This window comes from Melospiza melodia, chromosome 4 (assembly GCF_035770615.1).
Source record: "Melospiza melodia melodia isolate bMelMel2 chromosome 4, bMelMel2.pri, whole genome shotgun sequence".
NCBI lineage: Eukaryota > Metazoa > Chordata > Aves > Passeriformes > Passerellidae > Melospiza > Melospiza melodia.
This window is the reverse complement of record NC_086197.1, coordinates 92,380,361-92,402,146: the sequence shown is the minus strand read 5'-3', so window position 1 is coordinate 92,402,146 and position 21,786 is coordinate 92,380,361. Positions and strand designations below refer to the sequence as shown.

General features: G+C 37.1%; 1 protein-coding gene across 12 annotated transcripts in view; it reads left to right on the top strand.

The window, feature by feature from the left end:
• The window catches only part of MAGI2 (membrane associated guanylate kinase, WW and PDZ domain containing 2), a 701,683-nt gene that overhangs the window by 212,252 nt on the left and 467,645 nt on the right, over positions 1-21,786 (top strand). The gene's annotated exons all lie outside the window — the stretch shown is intronic.

The following is a 21,786-nucleotide window of genomic DNA, read 5'->3' as shown; positions in this document are numbered from 1 at the left end:
TTTTTGTTGTATTGACCCTATTCAGCTACTTCAGCAGTAGACATGAAATCAAGCAGAGTCACGCAAGCCATGCCCTGCTGTCAGGGCCATGCCTTTCAGAACAGATCTGCTTGGCTGACAGACAATATATCATTTAAAATGGACTGAAGTTCCATTATTCTTCCTTCATAAAATAATTGCTTAGCAGACATAAAATGGGTCTTCTGGTTTTGGCAAATAGGAGTGCACTTTTGAACTTACAGACTTGACACTGGAATGATAGGCAGAGGAAGGTGTACTGAGTTAGTGACTGTGCTATTTACATGGTAATGAGTGGGTACTCTGAAAGCTGAGATGATGTGAATGCTACTGTGTGTTTTTACTTTCATAATTTTAAAGAATGGAGCTTTGAAACGATCCTCCTAAAAAATAAATATAAATTCCTAATTTCTAATGTTCCATTTGCAACTGATCAGAAAGGAAGGTGGAGAAAAAATTTTAAAAATTATTACCTGTATACAGAAATCAAAAAATGTTATATTTATGTGAGAGTTATGATGAATTAAGTTTGTCTGAAAATGCTGAGAAACATCACAACTGAAGTGGAAATGCATGTACAAAAAAGTTTTGAGACTAAATCCCACTTCGGAGGATGTCTGGGAGCATCATTAGCCTAAGCATGTTTTTATTATAACCCCAGTCCATGCTCATTAGTGCCACAGGTTCAGGTTAAAGAAGGAAAACACAACAATATTGCAACTACTGCACACAAGTGTATGACAGACACTGTCAGCAATATGGGCACAATGAGTATTTTTTTTGAGGTTGTTTTGTTTACATTCAAGGCAATAATAAAGTAGTGTCAAGTAAAATATGGTACCCACAGAAACAAATTTGTCATTCAAAATGTAACACTACAACCACAAAGACTGCAATTTGAACCTATAAACAATATAACCTTTTATTTTTGCTGTGGCTTCTCCATCTTCTGTGTTATTTTAGATTGTTAAATTCTTAGTTCAGTATTGTATTATATAGTGAGCATTTTTTTTTCGAAGTAAAAACTACATTTTGAAATATACTATAGTGTTGCAGATGGCAGGTGCTGATTTGCCAGGTAAGTTGGCAAATATTCTTGGAGAGTGGAGGATTCTTTTCAGTAGTAGTGGTAGGAATAAAAACCAACCAAAAAAACCTCCATAGTGCCTAATTGGTATATTTTCTTCAAATTTTTCTTGAAAATTCTATGAAAGTAATCCTTTTTCAAAGTGGGTATATAAAAAAAAGAAAAATTATCAAATGCAGACAGGATATCTCATTAGCTAAAGAATTTTTCATAATCAGTCAAATAAAAAGGACACCATCACACAGTTTGCAACCAAAATTTTCTCCAAATCCTAATTGTGGTGAAAATCTTTTTTTTAATGCAGTTTTACTCTGTTCCCAGCATTCATGCCTAGGACAGAAAATATTTTCAACTATTTTCCTATTTTCATATAACTTCAATAATTTTTGAATTACAAACTTACCTTTCAAGGGTGTTGGTATTCACAATGTTCTGCTCTGGGCAGTATTTTATTTTTAAGCTCTGTACATAGTCTGAGAATACTGCTTGGTTGTCCTAGTATACACTGGTAATGTTTAACTGCCTCTACCACTGCCCACAAGTTCACTTATGAGTGCACCTAACCATGAACTTATTACAAATCTGTCAACAGATACCAACACAGCAAAAGCAGCACTCATTTTTGTCAAATTCTTGTGCAGAAAAATAGAGAGGGAAACCCAACTGCAGACAGCATAGACTTAATTTCCAATGACAAGGTTGTAACACAAAGAGGGGGGAAAAGATTGAAAGATAGGTGGCAACATTTTCCTTTTAAAAATGCGTCCACAATCTTTGCTCTGTTACAGAGGCATAATTGCCAGTAAAACCATTAGAAGGTTTACAGAGAGTCCTTGGCCTTGCCTTTTTCTGTCCTTTGCTTTCTGTTCACACTGGCAGCACCAGCCCCAGCAGAGCAGTGGGGCATGACCATGGGTTTCTCAGCCCTTTAGGTCAGACTAAGTCATCTTTCACTTGCATTTTATACGGGAATATTCTCTATGAAACCAGGAAGCAGAGAACTAATCCATACCTTTTCTAAATCAGGATAAGTCAACTCAAGTTAGACAACTCAACTGGTATTTACTAAAAACTAGATAAAGTTGGGCTTTGGACTCAACCCTGGCAGTGTCTAAAGCTGGCTGGAAAAGGCCTTATAGAGCCAGCTCTAGTGGGAGGTGTCCCAGCCCATGGTAGGTAGGGAGTGTTGGGACTAGATGACCTTTAAGGACTTTCCAGTCCCTTAACATTCTATGACTCCAGGTAAGACTTTGAATTGTCTATTATACAAGTGTACATCCCTGTGTACACCAAAGAATAGATGGACCAGAATCATATGGTGATAATGGATCAATTCTGCCCTCAGAAATTGTAGCCCCTGGGAATGGGATGACTTGGTTGGGTTTGTGATCCTTATGTTTTTCTATTTTTGCTAATGCAGTGCCCCTTTCTACTAAATTAGAAATGACCATATAACCCTGAGAGTCAAATGCTGCCTTCCATAAGTGTCACAGGTCTCAGTGCATATGAAATTGGTTTTCCCTGCCTTGCCAACAGGAATGATATGGATATGTCCCAGGGTAGGATGTACAATTGTATTTGCAGCAGTCAAGATGCAGCTGTTACCAAGGCACTTTTGGGGAAAGAAAAGTTCCTCATTTTCCAGTTTGAGAAGACCTAGGTGAAGTTTGTGTCATGCATTTTCTTCCCCTTTTCCTGTTTGTAGAATTTTAGCACTTTTCATGTCCTAAACTTACTCCTGTAGATATTTAGGAGCACTATTGTGCACTACTACGTTTTACCATGCCTACAGAAAAGTAGGCATGGTGAAACATGGTAGCTTTCAGCACTGTCTGACACTATCCATCCAAATCTAGGGATTTGGAGAACAGCCACAAAACACATGTAGGGCTCTGAATGCTATAGGCAGACAACACCTTGGTCATGCTGCATCTTGTGCTTGGTAGTGCTCTCAGCAAACTGCAGTTGCCATGTGGGCAAGCAGCTTCCCAGTCTTCACTATTGTGAGAAGAGGTGGCTCTAGCACTGTGTCATCTCAAGAATAAAGCTTTGAGGAGAGTAAATCACAGGAAAGCAGTTTTGGTAGTGACATTCACGGCCAGACCTATCTCTTTGATATGTCCTTTCCAGCAATTGCAAATTCCATTTTCTTTAAGAGCTGGTAAAACAGGGTAGCTGTGGTTGAGAACAGAATCAGTGTATGCTTCCTTTCCAGACAGGGAATGTGAAATGATAGTGGAAAACATTGTGATTTAACAGCACTGTAAAAAGTCAAGGACAAGCTGATTCATAAAAGTAAAAAGTCATCCATTAATTGGAAGAGAAGCTCATTGATTTCCTCTGGGATATAACTTCAGATTGACAGTAGCTCAGATGGTCTATCCTGCTGGAGGATGTAGGAGGATGCTGCCCAGGAATGCTTTCTTCACAGTAAAAATGCGGAAAAAAATAGCTTTAAAAACATGATGGGGATGAGGAAGCTTCCTCCCTAGTTTTTCAGTTTAGACAAAAAAGGAATTATGTAAGAATAGAGAGGACTAGGTATATGGCTCAGCCTTACAGTTCTGGATATTGCAGTGTTACCATTAGCACAGGAATTGGAGGAAGGACGTTTTATTTAAGACATTTATCAGCAGCATAGGAAAAAAAGTTAAGTTTGTAACTGAGCCACGTGTTGTATGTGAGTGACCAGGGGCAAGAAATGGAATCCTTATGGGCAGCAGTTTCCCACATACCAAATTATGATAACAAATCCTCCATTTTCTCAGCTTTCCTGTCGATGTCATGGGTGCTCTGTGTTAGGTGAATACAATTAACACTGCACTGCAAATATGACACCTATGAACACTTAATAAGTTACTTCCCCTGTGACTTATTTTTTTCCATCTTTTGTGAATATTTAGATTCAGGTTATTTTGATTCAACATAAATGAGTCTATTTTTCAAAAAAAGTTTTGTTCTATTGTATTTTAGTTTACTCTGGTCTATATATAAGTTTAACCCTCATGCTGCAATGTTATCTGTGTACTGTTGAAATGTTATATCTTACAGCATGTTTATGTTTGTTGTCTGGTCCTCTTCCCAGAAGAAAAAGTACATGCAGTGATGCTTTTTTTTTCCTGCGTGTTGATTTTATTTATCATATATAGTAAAAGTAGAGTCATTAGCTTATACTTTGGTGGTACTAAAGTCAATAAAATATGTTTATACTTGAAGCTGCAGGGGAATTCACACTTTCAAACCTGAAGAAATCTCCATCTGCAAAACAATGCAAAACAAACAATGTCATTTCCTTTGTCAGAGAAGTGCAAACCTTATTGGCAAACCTTAGTCATTCATAATCTACTTTATGGGTACCAATCAGAAATAAAGAACTTCTGGGAGTGTGTAAGACTTTCCTCTACTAATGATAGGTGTTATCATAATTTGTATTTCTTCTAATACCTTTTATTTTGGTCACAATAGTTAGTAAATACTTAATTAAAACCATGTTACATACTTAGATTTTCATATGAGGCTTCTAATTTCCAAGCTGAGAAAAGAATTGCAGAATTCAAGTAGGCAATAATTCTGTATTGGTTTAGGGCAGCCAAACTCATAAGTTCTCTGTGCATAGTTCTGCTGCTCTGGATAAGGTTGTGAGCTATACCTGACTAATCCTTATTTGGACAAATATTCAGCCTTTCCAATCTTTTCTGAAAAATGCTTTTTTTCTTCTTCTAAAAAGTGTATAGCCAAGAAAATTGAAATGGAAATGTGTGAAACAGACTTGCCAATGGTATAATATTTTTCTTACAAGTTTGTTCATGTCAAAAGTATCTTACAAGAGGTATTGTCAGTGAAAGAGCTGCCAGTTTGACGTCATATGGAGCTATTGCTAGGATAAAATAACCTGTGCTTAGCATACCTTACTGCCAAGAAATGTCTGCATCCCTGGAAATAACAGCACCTAGCTTTAATGACTACATTATTTTTCCAGTGTTAGCTGTTGCTTAGACTTTGATGGTTCAGAACAGAGCAATGCAGGGCTCTTAACAACGTTCTTGTTGTGTATCTCATGGAGCACATCTCCAAAGTGTACTTAAAGTGAAGCCATTGGCATCTCAGGCAAACTCAGGTAATTACGTGAGACAAGGGCCCCACTGTGCTGCTTGCAGAACAGCCGCATGTACCAGAAGATGAGAGAGTTGTCACTGCTTCCAACAACAGACAGCCTAAATAGAAGAGGAAAAGAGCAGCTGAAAAAAACACAGAGCACCAACAATGCCTAAAATGTCCTGCATGAGGTGGAGTGGTGGTTAAACTGTTTCCTGTGGAGTTTGCTTTGTTTTCCACTGCTGCATTCGGTATTCCTAATTACCCACTGAAAATGCACTTGGGACAATGGCCTGTTCTTCTGAGGGCACTGAGAATTCCTGGTCAAAAGAATTTAGCTTATACATCTTTGTATTGAGTTTTCATCTTATTTTATGAGACTTTTTTTTTCTGTTTCAGAGCAGGGTAATAAAAGTTGGAGTCAGCTTCTTCTCCATCAGTTTGTACAAAGCATTGCCTCTGCACAGAGCATCTTTGGGCTGCAGGCACTGCATTGCCTTCAGCAGGAAGTAGATAAAAATAAAGCCGGGGAAAAAAAAATTAAAATTTATTTATCAAGGTAAACCCTAATTTTAATTAAGGTTTTAATTAGGATCAACAGATGTCCAGACGATATCTACAAATAACACTGATGGAAAATACTATACTGTCTGTTAGTCATGAGAGAGAAAATGTACATAGTTTCTGTCTTTTTTCCTCAGAAATTTCTCAGTTCTACATATTGGGGACATCAGCTTTTAGGTATTCAGTGACTAAGTACTCACGTTAAAATAACATGTATGCAAAGAAAATATATACAGTTCAAGAAGGGGGGAAGGAATGTGTCTGGTGTGGTAGAACTGTAGTAGGAAGTGAGGACAGTTGAAATATATTTAAGAGGAGTAGTTGTGTACCACTTCTGATATTGTAACTTAAATGTTCCATGAAGGTTGTATGAAGACATTAGGATGCTTTCATTGGCTGTACAGTTACAGCAGTTCTGTTTCTCAGAGATTTTTGCACCCAAATCACATCTACAAACACTGAGGCTGATAATTCTATCCCCTACTCCCATTCTTCCCTCCTTTATTCCCTCCTTTCTGCTCTTTTAAGTATCATGCTTTTCTCCCATTTTAAAAACCAAATCATCCAAAATCAGTATTTTTTTTTAAACAGTGCCAGTATAAATTATTTTTCTAACAGGTAATCTGATGTCCTGCCAACTGGAAAGCTGATACAATATCACTAAGGTCACTAAAGGTTTAGCAGTGAAAAAAAGGATAAGAAAATGCTCTGAAATTGCAAACCCAATCTTTCTAAAGCTGCTTTCCTACAAAAGTTTATCACATATTATCACATATTTTCCTTCACTGATGTTATCTGGCATGTGATTTAAAGACTGATGCCAAGTATCTCAGGTTGCTCATCACATCTGTCTGGGGTTATTTATATGTGATGTAATACATGCATAACTCCAGATGAGAGTTTAGTTTTTGCTGGTTGTCCCCAGGAATCAATAAGTGTTTATTTAAGCTCTGGGGAGGCTCTCTAGTGTTGCAAAATGGGTTCTCTAATTCCTGTGATACCAAAAGGATAAAGGATACTGGTATTTTTAAATGAGTTTTGATGATAGCCCTAATTTTATTGATTATTTACAGCAAACTGGAAGGGCAGTAGCATGAATCTGGTGAAGTACCTTGCCTCAGCAGAAATAGAATAGCAAACAATAGAAGAGGCCACAAATAACTTATTTCACAAGTACAAGTCATAGTTCTTGAACAGCCTAAAGCAGCTGGAAGTTTGTATCTCCCTATGACCGTAGGGTTTTCAGGCCAGGAGATCTTAGATACGCTACTGACCTTTCTCCTTAAATAAACAAAGTATCTTAGAAATTTAAGAATTACAAATGTGATGAACTGAATTTGCAGCATTGTTGAGTGTAAGCTTCCTATGATTTCTAAAGTATTTTTTTTCCTATATCATCTTTCCAAATTGCTTTTTGATGTTAAAAGTTTTTAAAATGTATCCTCTAGGTAAATTTAGCCTCCATCTGCATGCAGTCAAATAGGTCAAAAATTGATTTTTTTTCCTAAGGTAAGCTGAGATACTCTAAATATCTGTGTTTTCTCTCAGTCTGGATAAGATAAACTGTCAGAGAAAGTTGGATAATCTTTACTTGGTGATTTTTAACTGAAGAACAACTGAACAGTGAACATGGAACACCAAAAACTGTCCTTAGAAATTCAGAACAATACCAACAAAAAAAAGGGTTGTGGAAAAGAATCAATATTCTAAACTGAATGACCAGGTAAACTGCTAAATCTGTGTTTGCATCATTGAACAAAAAGGTCCAATATCAGTTTTGGGAGGATGGGGTTCTTTTGATTTTTTTCTCTTCTGGAGCTTTCATCTACAACCATAAGAAAAAGCAAATGTAGATCATCTGGTGCCTAATGAGAAATTCATGTGCATTCATAAGCATTGGCCAAGTTTACCAAAAATCCAGCTTCTCACATTGATGTCTCTGAAGTGCACCTGCAGCTCAGCAGTCTCCTGACAGCAGCTGGAGCCCAGGTCCTTCCTGGCTTGTTTGGACACCCTGCTCTGTGCCCACTCCCTTAATTCAAAAAGGTCACTAACTACATTCATGACACTATATGAATAGGTATCTTTTTTCAAGACTTAAGATTTTCCCACACAGATGAAGGCACAACTTTCTGCATATTTTCTCTTTCTTAAAAAAAGGAAAGAATTTCAACCTTCTGTCCATGATAAGCTCAGGTCAATGGAGAAGTGTCTCTATTGGCATCATGTTTTAGATTCAAAAGTACCCTGGCTAGAATAAATCCCTTTCAGAAGAAAAAATATTAGAGAATGAAGATTACAGAGGTGCTGTAACACCTGAAGAGGTGCTTAAGACCTGAAGAGTGAATAAAACTTTGGTTTCATCAATAGGGGTGAGATTAATTTGTAATTTACTGGCTGAAAAACTGTTACGAGGAAACTACTTTTCTGCAAGTCCTGTTCTTTTTATTTTCCTGTACCCTGAGGATACTACTGTCCTGGTTTTGACCCATGACAGTTTGTCAAAATTTTATATTTCTCCTTTATCTCCAGGTTTTGATTCCACCTAATGCATTTTTCTTTTTCTGATGTATTACTGTTATTAACATATCAACCTCTTGACTAGCAATCAATCTATTATGGATTATTCAAATAATTCTGTCAAATTTATTCCATTGAGTCTGAATAGAGAAACTTTCTTACTGTGGAGATGGCAGAAATATATTTTGGTTAGAAAAAAAATAATTAGAAAAATGCAGAGGTTCCAGATCTCTACATTTCAAATGAAAGCAAGGATCTGGATTTAAATGCAGAACAGTGTTGTAATTTTAGCTTTTAAATTCTTTTCTTTGAATTTTAAAAGCTTGCATGGACATATATTACAGGGTTTAGAAAACACTATGCTTTTCAGTTAAGAGACCAGATTTTCTTAGTAAATTACAGATTTTCACAGTAAATTACATTTGCTATTATTATTTGCTATTTTATCAATGTTTCTTTGTTGAAACTAATCACCAATACCTGTTATACATTGCTAAGATATTTTCACATTGCTCACAATAATAGTGGATCATTTCATATGTAGGAAAGCACAAAATTCACTCTAGGCTGCTGAAGGTGCAGTCTCCATATGTGCTGTAGTGACCTTTAGCTAGTGACAAAATGCGAACCAGCACTCACTTTAACTTAACTGGAATTTCTGGTTCCTGTTTTTGATTTTGACTGGTTATTGAGCTTTCTTTTTCAATGTGTTATTGCTATGTATGATTTCTTCAACTCGTGTTGGTACTGACTTGAGTAGATGCTTCACCAGTTATTTCATTTGGCATTTTTTAATACAGAGAAACCCCGAAATTTCTGTTTTTTCTTAAAGCTTTAAGTCAAAACCATTATACCCGTTCTTGCAAAAATGGATTTTTTTTCTGCAGAAGAATCTGTGGAGCCCTTCCTGGTCACAGGTGTGTCAGAAGTCTTACAGTAAAGTTCTGCCCTGTTATGATTCATTCATTTCACAGAACACTTCATTTAATTGGGAAATGCACATTGCATTGTACTCCTTCTTGAAGAGCTCTTAGAACCCAGAGGACAGGCTATCATTCAATTATCTTTAATTCATTGGCAATTGTATGCTATGGGGGCACTCAAAATGGTGATTTGGCAAGACTTCCTTTCTGACATGAAAGTAGAAGTCACTTTTATATACAATATCCTCGTAGTAGCAGCGTCTATAAAAAATTCTCTTGTTCCCTTAGAGATGTCCTGCTTTGACTCTCACTAAGATGCTGAGCAGTTCTGAGCCTGTGCACGTGTTTGGCTCCAAATTTCTAAACCCAGCCTCACTCCCTGCTCGTGGTTTGGTGCCTGGCTCTGAGCCTGCCATAACTGGTCAGGGAAAGGGAGCTCATGACTGCAGGCTGTCGGTTTTACACAGGTTGCAGAAGGTGGCTTTAACCAGAGCTGAAGCTTAGGGCATGGACCTTTGTAACTTTTGTTCATACGATAAACAAAGCATAAACTTCAAGGTTTATGTCCTCTAGATAAGCTAGTGCAGCTACCTTCTCAAGAATTGGATAAAAATCCGGCTGGTTTCAAATTTCTCTCTTTCTCTTTTCTGAGTCTTGTGAGGACATGGTGAAAGGAACAGCTGAGTAGTGAGTCATTCTACTATCCAGGGTTTCATTCAAGGAATATGTAAAATATAAATTCCCCATCAATTACCAAAGATTATTCCCCCTTGTGTATCATGCAGAAGGAGGCTAGCTGTTTTATATATTATCTAATCTTTAGTTTATCTTTATGTACTTCAAAAATAATTCTTACTTCCTATAAAGCTTCAGAACTTGCCATGAGATCATTAGTCACTTTTATCTACACTGCAAATGCATCTCTACTTATATTAAGAGTTGGGCACCAACAAACTATTATTTAAATACACAGTTAAAATTGCACTGAGTCAGAAACATGGCACTTGGAGCCAGAAACAATTTAATGTAAACTGTCAGAGAATAGTTGTTGTTCTGTTTTTCTACTTTATAATGCAATGTCCTGGAAGAAAGTGATGAATTTTGGAGAAAATCCTTTCTTTCATCATCTTCACAAAAAGAGAGCATCTAATTACTCCTTTCCTGTTGTTTTCCTCAATTTGCTTTGCCCAGCTCTGGCATGTCTGGTAGGTTTTTGCAGGGAGCTTTAATTTTCAGAATCTTCAGAGTGAGAGACAGGGTCATTTCTGTCCTGGACCAGAACTGCTCAGTCTGAACTGGAGAAATCAAGTGGAAAAAAACCAGGATATTTCAGGGATTCAGTCTGGACCCTGCTCCCACTAGCTTTCACATTAAAAAAAATATTAGAAGTCTGCATGGCGCTGTGTTTCTAAGAGCATTTTTTTCCTACGCAGTCGAGGAAAGTAACCAGGCTGTAAGTTGTGAAAATTTTTTTTCTGTTAATTCCTACTCTATTATATTCTTTTAAAATTCTGAAAAAGTAGCAAAGTCTAAAAGAAAAGAGAAGGCTTCTGCAAGATGCAATTATATTGTCTCTGTGTACCTCTTTCTTAAACGTGGGAGATTTGAGCAATAATAATAAACATGAGAAAATGTTAGTTCTTCTATAATCCTCCATTAGCATCATAAAAGAAAATTCTGAATAAAGATTAAAGGTTTATTTTTGAAAAAGGAAAAGGCTTCCGATTTAAGTTCTCTCTTCTACAAAACAAGGAAGCTTGGAAGTTGAACATAAAGGAAAATGGAGAAGCAAAGCAGAAGGGATTGTTCAACAAGGGGAGGTGACAGAACCTGCACGAGGGATGGGACAGCCCTGGATGTACAGAGAGACTGGGGAACGAGATGATGGAAAGCAGTGCCACAGAAAGGGACCCGGGCTCCTGGCTGATGCAAAGTTAAACCTGAGCCAGCTCATTAGTCAGTGCACTCTTCTAATGGTAATTTTTACTGAGTTTGGACACATGGAGGGTTGCTGAGGGCGTGTGTTTAACTGTGTTGTGGCCAGAGGCCAGATCATGCTCTCTGGCTCAGGCAAGAGCTTCCTGAGGATCATTGCTTTGTTGCCATTGTTAAGGACTCATTATGTCATAAACTGCAATGTAAAGTGCAATAACTGGGATTTTTTTCTCTGCTTTGCTAATATTCTTGCTCATAAACTATTACCAAAGACTAGGCAGAAGTTTTAAAAGTTTTAAAAGGATAATGATGGATTTGGAGAGACAGTAAACTCTGACCAAACAATGCACGTCCTATCCTCCCATGGAGTGGAACCTCACAGGTCTCAGGGTACATGGCACAGGATCAGACAATGAGGAATTCATCTGTGAGGCCATTTGGGTGGTGGAGGGAATACCAAAGATAACTGAAGGTAAATTTGTAAATGTTTGTGTGATACATTTAAAACTTTCTATGGTTTCCTGCCTTTTATTAATACTCAGTCTGAAACCAGGTCATTGGTTTAGACTGAAGATCATCTTAAATCCATTTGAAAATATACATGAGTTCAAAAGAAAAGGCCTTGCATTTCATTTCTTGATACCTTTTCTGATGTGATTACTATTTTTTACCCATTTCTGCTCTGGCCAATCTTAAGGGAAGGAAGAAATCTACTACCTTAGCTTGGCTCTGAAAATAAACTGTAAGTCACCTGAGGGATGACTTTAACCCACTGGTTAAGAACAAGGAAAATTGCACAGGAAGTGTACAGAGAAACAGTCATAACTTGGAGAACAATTTTTACTGTTCAAATGCAATATCATCATGAGCTTTCATTGAGTTGAAGTGAGAATTAATTTCATTCTCTATGTCTCTTGTAGAATTTTGTTGAATTACAAGCCTTAGCTTTCTGCAGGTTAGAAAATAATGCACCTCTTCCCCAGATAATACAGTGAGGTTTATAGCTGCTTAATTTTCTTTCATTATATGATTTCATGTGGGCCCTATAAAGACGTGATCTGCACAACACTAACAATCTTTCAAAGCTAAAGCTTGAACAAATCAATGTCTCCAGGTCCATTAAACTCAAGCACAAAGCACGTCACGCTCCTGGACAGAAGGATTAATAAGGGTGTAAGAGTACACAGAAGTAAGAAAACAGTGAATACAGAAACTAGACTTGACCTGATTATTCCAGAAGTTATTCACAGGAGGGTGTGAAGCTCTGGCTCTGTATTCTTCCACTCCACTTTTATTCTGGGGCAGATCATGGCACAAAATAGAAAATATCTTCCTGTTATGTGGTCCAGCAGAGGTATTTTAAATGGGTTCACAGAAACAGCTTCTCATTTATTGCCATATCAGTGCAGAATGAGAAGAGAAGGGGGATTATAGTGAGAGGGGAACATTTAAAATATGTAGGTCTGGTTTTTTGTTCAAACCATGTATGTACCTCACTGTGCAGAGCTGCTCTGTTCCCCATGGTTGTGTACTGTCCCTGTTCAGGCAGGACTGTGCACTGCTGCAGCATGTGACAGACAGGGAAATCTGTCTCCATGCAATACTCCATATGGTGCTGTAGTCTCCCTTCATGTCCCAGTTCTCCTTTCTTACCCCAAAGAGACATCAGAGAAAATGTGGGAACACAATTTCCTGGGCCAGTATGGAGTGTCCTCATCAACAGTGCACAGTGCTAAGCATTTCAAGGTGATGGCTGTGTCTGTGCCAGAAAAAACAGATGGACATGAATGGAAAATAGTGACCCTCTCGCTGGTGGGAAGGGATTTCTTTCCCTGCACCTCCACTTATAAAAACCTATGATGTAGTTAAATGTTCCATTTGCATCTCCACTACTCCATCCATCTCGTACAGAAGTGTACTTACAAGCTCATTTACCAATGGCATGTGCTTCCAAGTTTTAGATAGGAAAACTGATTCTGAATGATATAGCCCAATTTTCACTTCTGGAGGCTGAAGAATGCCACAGCAACTTGGCAAATATTATTCTGCAGTATTATATTATTATACAGTATTATACAGAGCAATATTCAATATATGTCTCTTAGCACACATAGATTTTTTTGAAGTAGTTTTGGGGATTTAGGTGGGTTTTATTTTGGTTTTTTTTGGTGGTTTTTTGTTTTTGGTTTTGTTTGTTTGTTTAATGTTTTGCAATTTTGTTGCGGTTGTCTATTTTGGTATAGTTTAGGGTTTTGTTTGGTTTATTGGTTTTTTTTCTTTTATTCTGGGGTTGTTTTTTTTTCATGTTCTATGTAGAATTATTTAAAATATTATGAGTCAGAGTTTTGGTTTTCTTCTCATTGTCCTTGCCAGATTTGGGATTCTGGCCCACTGCTTTTGTTAAATCTGGGCCATATATTACTCGTCCTTCTAAAAAGCTTGAGCAGAAGAAAACAGTCCGAGCTGTAAAGTGTGGAAGAGAGTAGCAGTAGAGTTCACGCTCACCTTCCCCTTACCCTCCAGCTCCTCAGTAAGTTCTGCAGTAGCACAGGGGAGAGATGATAATTGATATTGATATTGATAATCAATCAGCTCTCGCTTCATGGCCAGAAGCACATGAGCATGACTTGCCTGCTCATTCTCTGCAGGCACTAGTGCCACTCTGCTGAGAATCTCAGCTTGTTTGCTGTCCGCAGAGGCAAGGGTTTGGTTGGCTAAATGTCACTGTACACAGAAATGCTGCAATAATACTGTTGATTCGTGTAGAATCGTGCTATCATGTATTGTGCATGGCTAACACTTGAATGATAGGGCAGGATCTGTAAGATATTTCAGACGAGTAACACCAGGAAAGTAAATATAATTGTTATTAGAACAGTTAGGTGATTTTACAAAGCAGCCTGTTTTACATGAATGTAAATAAAAGGGATTGGCAATCAGATAAACCCCTTCTTAGCTTCTTAATATTTTTTCTGCTTCATCTGTTTTATTTTTTTCTCCTAAATTGTATTACTCAAATGAAAATTCAGTGCATGACAACTAAAGTGTGCCTAACAATTCTACTTCTTTTTAAAAAGGCTGAATTTCTTATTTATCCCCTGATGCTTCAATCCATGAAAATGCTACATTAATTATGATATATGCTGTTCCCTGTTGGTACTGCCTGGAGTTATGCAGTTGTTGTATTCCTGCACTTTGGGACAATGCAATGCCTGCAGGGATTGCAGATGGGAAGGGATCCCTGTGCTCTTGGGGGCCACCACAGCACCTTGGGAGCCAAGGTCTCAAGTGTAGTGCTCACAAAGACTTTGGGGGACTTGGGAGGGTCAGAAGCTGTGCCTTGCTGATGTAACAACTGAGTCAGGTGTGCAGGTGGAACTCTTCTCATCCTCTTCTGCAACTTATTTTGTACAATGTATTTTAAGTTATTACTCCTAAGATTTTCCGCTTGTCTGAATACACACCAGCCACAATTTCTCTGCTGATGTCAATCAGTTTAACTTCATTACTGTTGAGGATTTTTACAAATTAGCACAGTTTCAGGCTTGAACCTTGTTATGATAGCCAGGAAACATCAAGTTCCTTTTCTAAATGATTACTGAATGCTAACAGCTCTCTGGGTGTTACTGATGTAGATTGGCACAACTAGATTTGTTCAATGCTGAGCTAAATATGTTCCTGAAATTTTGAAATAATTAAAGTTTTGTAGCATTTTCCTGCAGAGATTTGTAAATTGTTTTGTTCTCCTGAATTACAAAAGAAATGAGCTAAAAGTTTAATCATAGAACTGTAAAAGGTTGCAAATCTAAAAAGCAGGACCAGCTTTATTGTTTTCTTAAAATAATGTAGTTATTGCCATTTGCATAGTTTAAAAACAAATAAACAAAAGCCCAAAAGCCAGTGCTCACCCTAAGATTTAAATTAAGAGAACTGTTTTCATTCATTTTTGTTTTTCAAATAATTCACTTTGCAGGCTAATTTTGCAGCATGGTGCAGATTGTCATAATTGCTGCCTAGGAAGGGACACCTTTGCTAGGGTTGTTTTTGTCACTTCTCCTTATTTATTTCTTTGACCTTTACCTCCGAGAATAAATGTCATGTTGTGGCTTAAGCACTAATATAAGCAATAGCATGCCTGAGTGCAGCTGTAATTGAGGATCTACCTATTCTTCCCTTTGCAAAATTGGTACAGCCTTCACAGCTAAACCCAGGTGCTCTGATCACAATCAGGGGCAATTTGGAAACCTGAAATTGTGTGGTCTCATTTTCATAAAAATAATTTTGATGGGGCCATTTTTAGCCCACATGTGCTTCTGAAAACAGAAGCAGAGCAGGGGAGCGTGGGCCAGCACTGTTCACATGGACAAGGGATATCAATTTCCTTGAAAGGAAGAACAGGAGATACTGCAGAAAGACAGTGGGGTTTTTTTACACTGGGCTTTGCTGTTTTGTTGTTTGGGGTTTTTTTTTTCTTCTTTTTTTAATGCTCATTCACACTGGTTTTCTGCAAAAGGACTAAGAACTAGGAAGGTGTGAGATGAGGCTGCTCAGTGATGATGGGCTCGGGGGGAGCAGCAGGGAAGATGGACAAGGGGAGCAGGGGGCTCTCTGCAGTAAATGAGAATAAGGGGTTATATTTTTCACAGGACTGATTGAAGTGGCAAAGCTGTGGGGAGAGTAATGTGACAGGATTATTAAAGATTTCATTATAATAGAAATAAGAAAGAACATGAATTAAAACTGCTAAACTTGACATTTTCTAATTTTTAGTGCTGTGGTTTATAAGTGTAGTAATTTTCTTCTGTCATAAGCTACAGTGTATAGATAGTCATAAAACATTTTTTAATTTTTTTGCCTTGCAGAAAACAATAACATTTTAAGGGGGGGTTAAAAAAATTATACTTTTATCTTTGTTTCTCTTTTCTTTTGTTTATTTTTATTTTACTGCTTCTGCTAAACAGTACTCTGCAAAGAAAAGTTTTCATGCTTGCTTTACTGTAAAAGAACTACAGCTCTCAGTAAATGTGAAGACTGAAACAGCCTCTTAATGGAAAACTCAGTATTGCTTTAAATATCAAAAGAAAAAAAATTAGTTGTCTTACACAGAGAGACTTTCTTCCCATAAATTTGCAGTTTTACAAATTGTTAATTAGTCCTCTGCAATCATTCGGATGTTGGAGGGAAGAAAAATAATTAAATATATGTTGGCAGCTGCAGCTAAACCTTGAGTAATACAGAAAACAAAGATAAATAAAGATTCTGAAAAAGCAAGAAAGCTTGCTAAGAGCATATCTAGCCCAGTGTTCATAAAATTGAGATTATGTTGTTTATTTACATCAGTTCTGTAAAGGTAATGTGAGTCATGAAATAATTAATAACATATAAGAGAACTTGTTCCTGATCTTTGTGTCAAGCAGGCATTTAGGTATAGCTGGAAACACCAGAAGCATTCTTTAAAGAAATACAGTGGAGCTATGTCAAATGAGAATAGAAAAACTTACATTTTTATGTGGAATTTACTCTTTTAATCCCAGACATTTCTCTGGGATTTCTCCTAAACTCAGAAGCATTTGAGATGCATTCTCAATGCTGGGGTAGCTCAGACATGCATTGCAGTGATATCCTTTTAAAAATGAGAGTAATTTTTATCTCTCAGTGTGAACTGAACTTCAAGGAGTTTTCTCCAAGCAGCAGTACTGCCCATTGTTTCTTTCCAAGAAATGTCCATGGACTGTCCATTAGTCCAAATGTCCATCAGTCAGAAGGGCTCTGATATGTCCTGGTTCTTTTTGGCTCATGTGAGGAACCAGGAATCACTCCAAACTCTGCAGGAGGGAAAGAAGTGGGACATAGGAGTTTTTTCCTTATGAGAACTGAGATAGTTTTGATTTACTGCAAATTGTTGCAGTAAAGAAGACTGCTGTTAGAAAAAAAAAATATCTGTATTTAGTTTATTGTATCTTTGGAGGCTTAAAACTTTCTAGATTGGCTAAATATTTACAACAAAATCAATCTTGAATCTTATTCACTCGTTGAACCTTTGGTTCTAATATAGGGGTCTCAGTGGTAAAAATTCTTAATTTCAAACTCTGTAACTCTGTTTCTGGTGATTGAAAATGAAAAGCCTTTGGGTTTTATGTTTCTTTTCAAAAATCATTTCTGTATTGGTTACATTGTTACCTGCCATCAAAAACATTAATTTCTCAATAGTACTTTTGGGAAGACTTTACATTGGCACAAAGTGGATACTAACCCCTTCTTTCAAGTGCAAAAGAACTCCAGTTACATCAAGAAATGGACTTGACTACAGAAACTATTCAGAAATTTTGCATTCTGTCTTATGAGAAAGTGGCAGCATTGCTTCTCAGTTACAACTGTGCATATTAAACCATTCTGTTAAATTTCTGTGTCTTTGAAGAGTAAATTTTGGATGTATTGTGGCATCCTAGAGTTTTACTAAGAAAACCGATCCAGAAAATCAGCAATGTCACACCTATTTAATCTCATTGTAACTTTTATATTGACGATGATTTTATGATTTGAGATTTTAGAATTTCTCAATTATTACCAAAAATTCCCAAAAATAATGCCTCCATTTATTAAATTCTTCCAAAAGAAAACATTTTACATTTCTGTAAAAGTTACCCAAAGGGCCTTCTAATGGTCTTTAAACTGTGTGTGTCTTTCATATAGCTTGAGAAAGATACAGAGTTAGGGAGGAATTTCCAGACTATGTGTCTCTGTTATCACCCACCAATGGCAGTGACAACAATGGCAGTGACAGTGGCTATCATTGCAGATCTACATTTATGCATAGAAAGAATAGTGTAATCTCCCTTCTCACTTTCCAAAGTGGAACCTCCATATTATTGTCTTCTCATTTCCCTTATTCTCTTCTTTCTCTCCCTCAGATTTTTCCTCATTCTTGAAGGAGCCCCAGAGCATCCGTCTGTTTCTTTCTCTTTAAAGCAACTTCATTGCTTTAAGGGACATCCAGTCTAAGTCACGGTATAATCCTCTTGATGCAAGCAGGGCTAAAGGCTGCTTTGTTTTTCACCTGGTTGTAAGCATTTCACGTTGATCTGGTTCTACACCTCACCTGAGGAATTAGTCTTTTTAGCTAATAAAAATTTTGTTCTGAGTCACACAACTAAGATGATGCGAACATCTAATGAGCAGATTTCCTTACAAAACTTCTCATCTATGTAAATGTTAATATAGGTGACATTTATTTATTACCAGCTTTGAACTTGTTATGGATACCATATTCACAGCCTGCCTTCTTAGTGTCACTAGCTTTACATATCAGACACTACTAGGACTTTTCTTTCTTTATATTTTGCTTACCACCACCATAATAATAATTTCCCTCAAAACATCATTTTGGGATTCCAGATCACAGTTAGCACTGCTTCAAACAGTACCAAAATATTTTTTTGGTCACATCCCATTAAATAGTGATGGGAACCCTAATGTTGTTTTGGTCTCACTTGTGGCCAACAAGGCTGCACCACTGTAGAGCTGTGGTTTTGCTTTGATCTATTTCTGAGTGTATTCCAAGCCATGCATTTGATCTATTCTGACATCTACCCTGGGAAAAAATGTTCTTTTCAACATTTATACACAGAGGCCAAATAAGCATTTTAAACACAGATGTCTAGGTACATAAAGTCGGAGTTCCCTTCCAGAGTCACTATTCTGTTTATTCACCTCTTGCATTCATGATGCTAATTTCACTTTTCCTTTGTAAATTTGTATCTTTTCCTGCAGCTGGTGTTTTAAAACCTTTGACAAAGGTAGTTTTTTCAAAAGTTAAAATCTTTTATACAACAAATCATCAAGGTAACTTAATTCACTTTGAAGTATAAATGAAGGAAACTGAATTACAATTGATTCTTCTTTAGGACATTTTTCTCTATGTTGAGGCTGGACACACAAAAGAAACCCTGCAGCAAAGGGGTCCCAGCGGTGCCTTACTTGTAGTGATTTTTGCATTCTACATTTTATATGGAACCTTTTGTATATATTATGTGAGTGATCTTCAACTGTTTCTAAGTTAATTCCAAAGGGGGCTGAAGGAAACCTAGGGAAAAGGAACGGAGCTGATGTTAAAAAACAGGCAGGAACTGAACTGCATGCAGATGAGAGCAGGCAGAGCTATTTTGTGGCTAATTCCTTAGATGAACAACTCCCCACCACTTCCCTGCCCCCAAGGAGGTGTAAAAAAAGGGAAAAAACGTCACTAGTGCTGTTTTCCATTGACTCTTGTTCAGTGGAAAGTGAAACTGCCTGCAGTGGAAATTAATTGAGTTTGTCTGCTCTCACACACATCCACTCAAACTCCATGGCTCATACTTAACCCTTAACTTATTTTACATTTCTTTATAGCTCCCCAAATGCGATAAATTTACAAAGCTATAAAGCCAAAGGTAAACTCTCCCTTTAAGTCTGGCTTTTCTGAGATATGCTCTTTGCAGAGACATCCATTTTGAATGTCAGAAAACACCCTATAGCTAAAGAGACATTGACAAAATCTATTTGTCATATTCAAGTAAAAAGAAATTGTCACCCTTTTACCGTGAGGTATAAATGAGCAGGGGAAAAAGCTGAGTTAAGTATCTTATTGTATGCTAATGAAAGCCTGAGATTACAAATATTTCAGTTATGACTCTGAGACATTTTTTTTTCTTTCCTAGTGAAGATGTGAAGAACACATAAGAAGCTGCTTCTGTCCAATCAAATCCCTTTTTGGTCATACAGAACTCCTAACAAGACATTAACATTTATTACATCCTCCAAAGTCTACTGTATACAGCTGATCATAGAGATTACACTGCCAAAATTATAATTAATATAATCTTGACTTCTTCTGTGCATACTCTCATTTGCTGCTGCCATTTTCTTTGAGTAAATGAAAAGAGAATGCTTGAAATAATTTAAATAACCTAAAGTTATATACAGCTGGTTTTTATTAAGTGTTTGCCAGCCTGAGTAATGACATACTTTCTTTGGCATGTCACAATAAGGTTGTGGTAAAATATATACATTATGATTACATGAGTTAGTAACCAAGGAAACTAAATTGGTATTGTACCAGTGTCCTCTAGAACATATATAATTAAAAGCCTGTCAGGTTTTCTGAGAAAGATCTCCACTGTCTCAGGACTTAACAACAGCCTTGCGAAATTCTGATATACAGACTGAAATGTTTAAGGTGAGAGAGCAGGTGCTGTATCAGCTGTAACACACTTGTCTGTGTCTGAAAAGGTGTTCTTCAGCAGACTATATACACAATTTTTATATTTTTCAACGGCATTTTTGATGTCTTCTCAGTTGCTCACTGAAAGCAAATGCCATAAAAATAAAGCCTCCATTAAAATTGAAGCCAAATGTTTCACTGAAAACAGAAGATGTTGAAAACACTGAGTGACTTCCTGATGGATAAGATTGTAGGATTAGAATTATTTTATACATTCTCTACATTAAGACCTTCATTCATTTCACCTAACCTTGGGTGAAAGCCAGTCAAGTTTTACATGAATCCTACTTGAATCTCGGTCCTATGGGCACCTTTTGTCCAGACAGAAAGCAGAAGTATCTTGGGTAAGGTTAAATTGGATGTCTCTTCAAAGATCCTCAGAGAAAAATGATATCCACTTGAATATGTGAACCCAAATTAGACAGGGAGTGCCTTTTACCACTTTCATTTTACACTTTAAATTGATGCCTTTTTTGTTTTGAAAGTTCTTTTAACTCCCCATTTTGGTTTAATCCAGCTACTGATCACCTTCCTCTTTAAGACAATTTTAAGAAAACACCTGCTCAGATATTCCTAAGAGCCCTTGTTATCCAGCCAATTTTGCCAAGGGCAAAAAGTCCCCCACAGATATCCCCTTGTTAAGGTTCCATATTAACTGTGGACAGATGTGTAACAGTGAATGCTTCTATTTCTACCCATGGAGTTCTCAAATGTCACTGTCTTAGTTTTATGAACTCTTGAAATCTGGGGTTTTTTTCTTGTTTTTTGGGGTTTTTGGCTTTTTTCTTTTTTTTTTTTGCCATGCACTAGAGCTGTATCCTGGCAGTACAGTTAAAACAGTGACTTAACACTTCCCTCAAAACAAGCAGTTGAAGCTTGACAGCTTCATAGTATTTCTTAAAATTTTAAAAGAGCACATACTGCAACTCAGAAATAGTTTGTTGTGAGTCACAAATAAAATATGCTCATAATAAGAAATCTGAGAATCACTTTTCTCTGAGTGGAAAGAGTGGTGATTTCCCACTAATCTATGTCACTCAGTAAGTTTGGGTAGTATGCAAAACTTCTCTTGTGCTAAGGAGAAAATTATCTGAAATTGCATCTATTTATCAAACATATGGGTGCAGAAGAAGACTTCAGAGCACAGAAAAAGAAAACACAGCTTTCTCTCAACATGCCCATGTGTTTAAACAACAGCAAACTCTGCTTTATTTTCCTAATATTTTCAATGATCAAAAATGGTATCCTGGTATGAAATGGATTGTGCACTTACTGAACACACAGAATGCCCAGAGTCATTGGATCATAGCTCCTACACTGATGTGTGTGGAATAACCCCTTCTCTTGCCTAAGTGTGAGGCAGGATGCCCAGGGTTTGCTGCCAA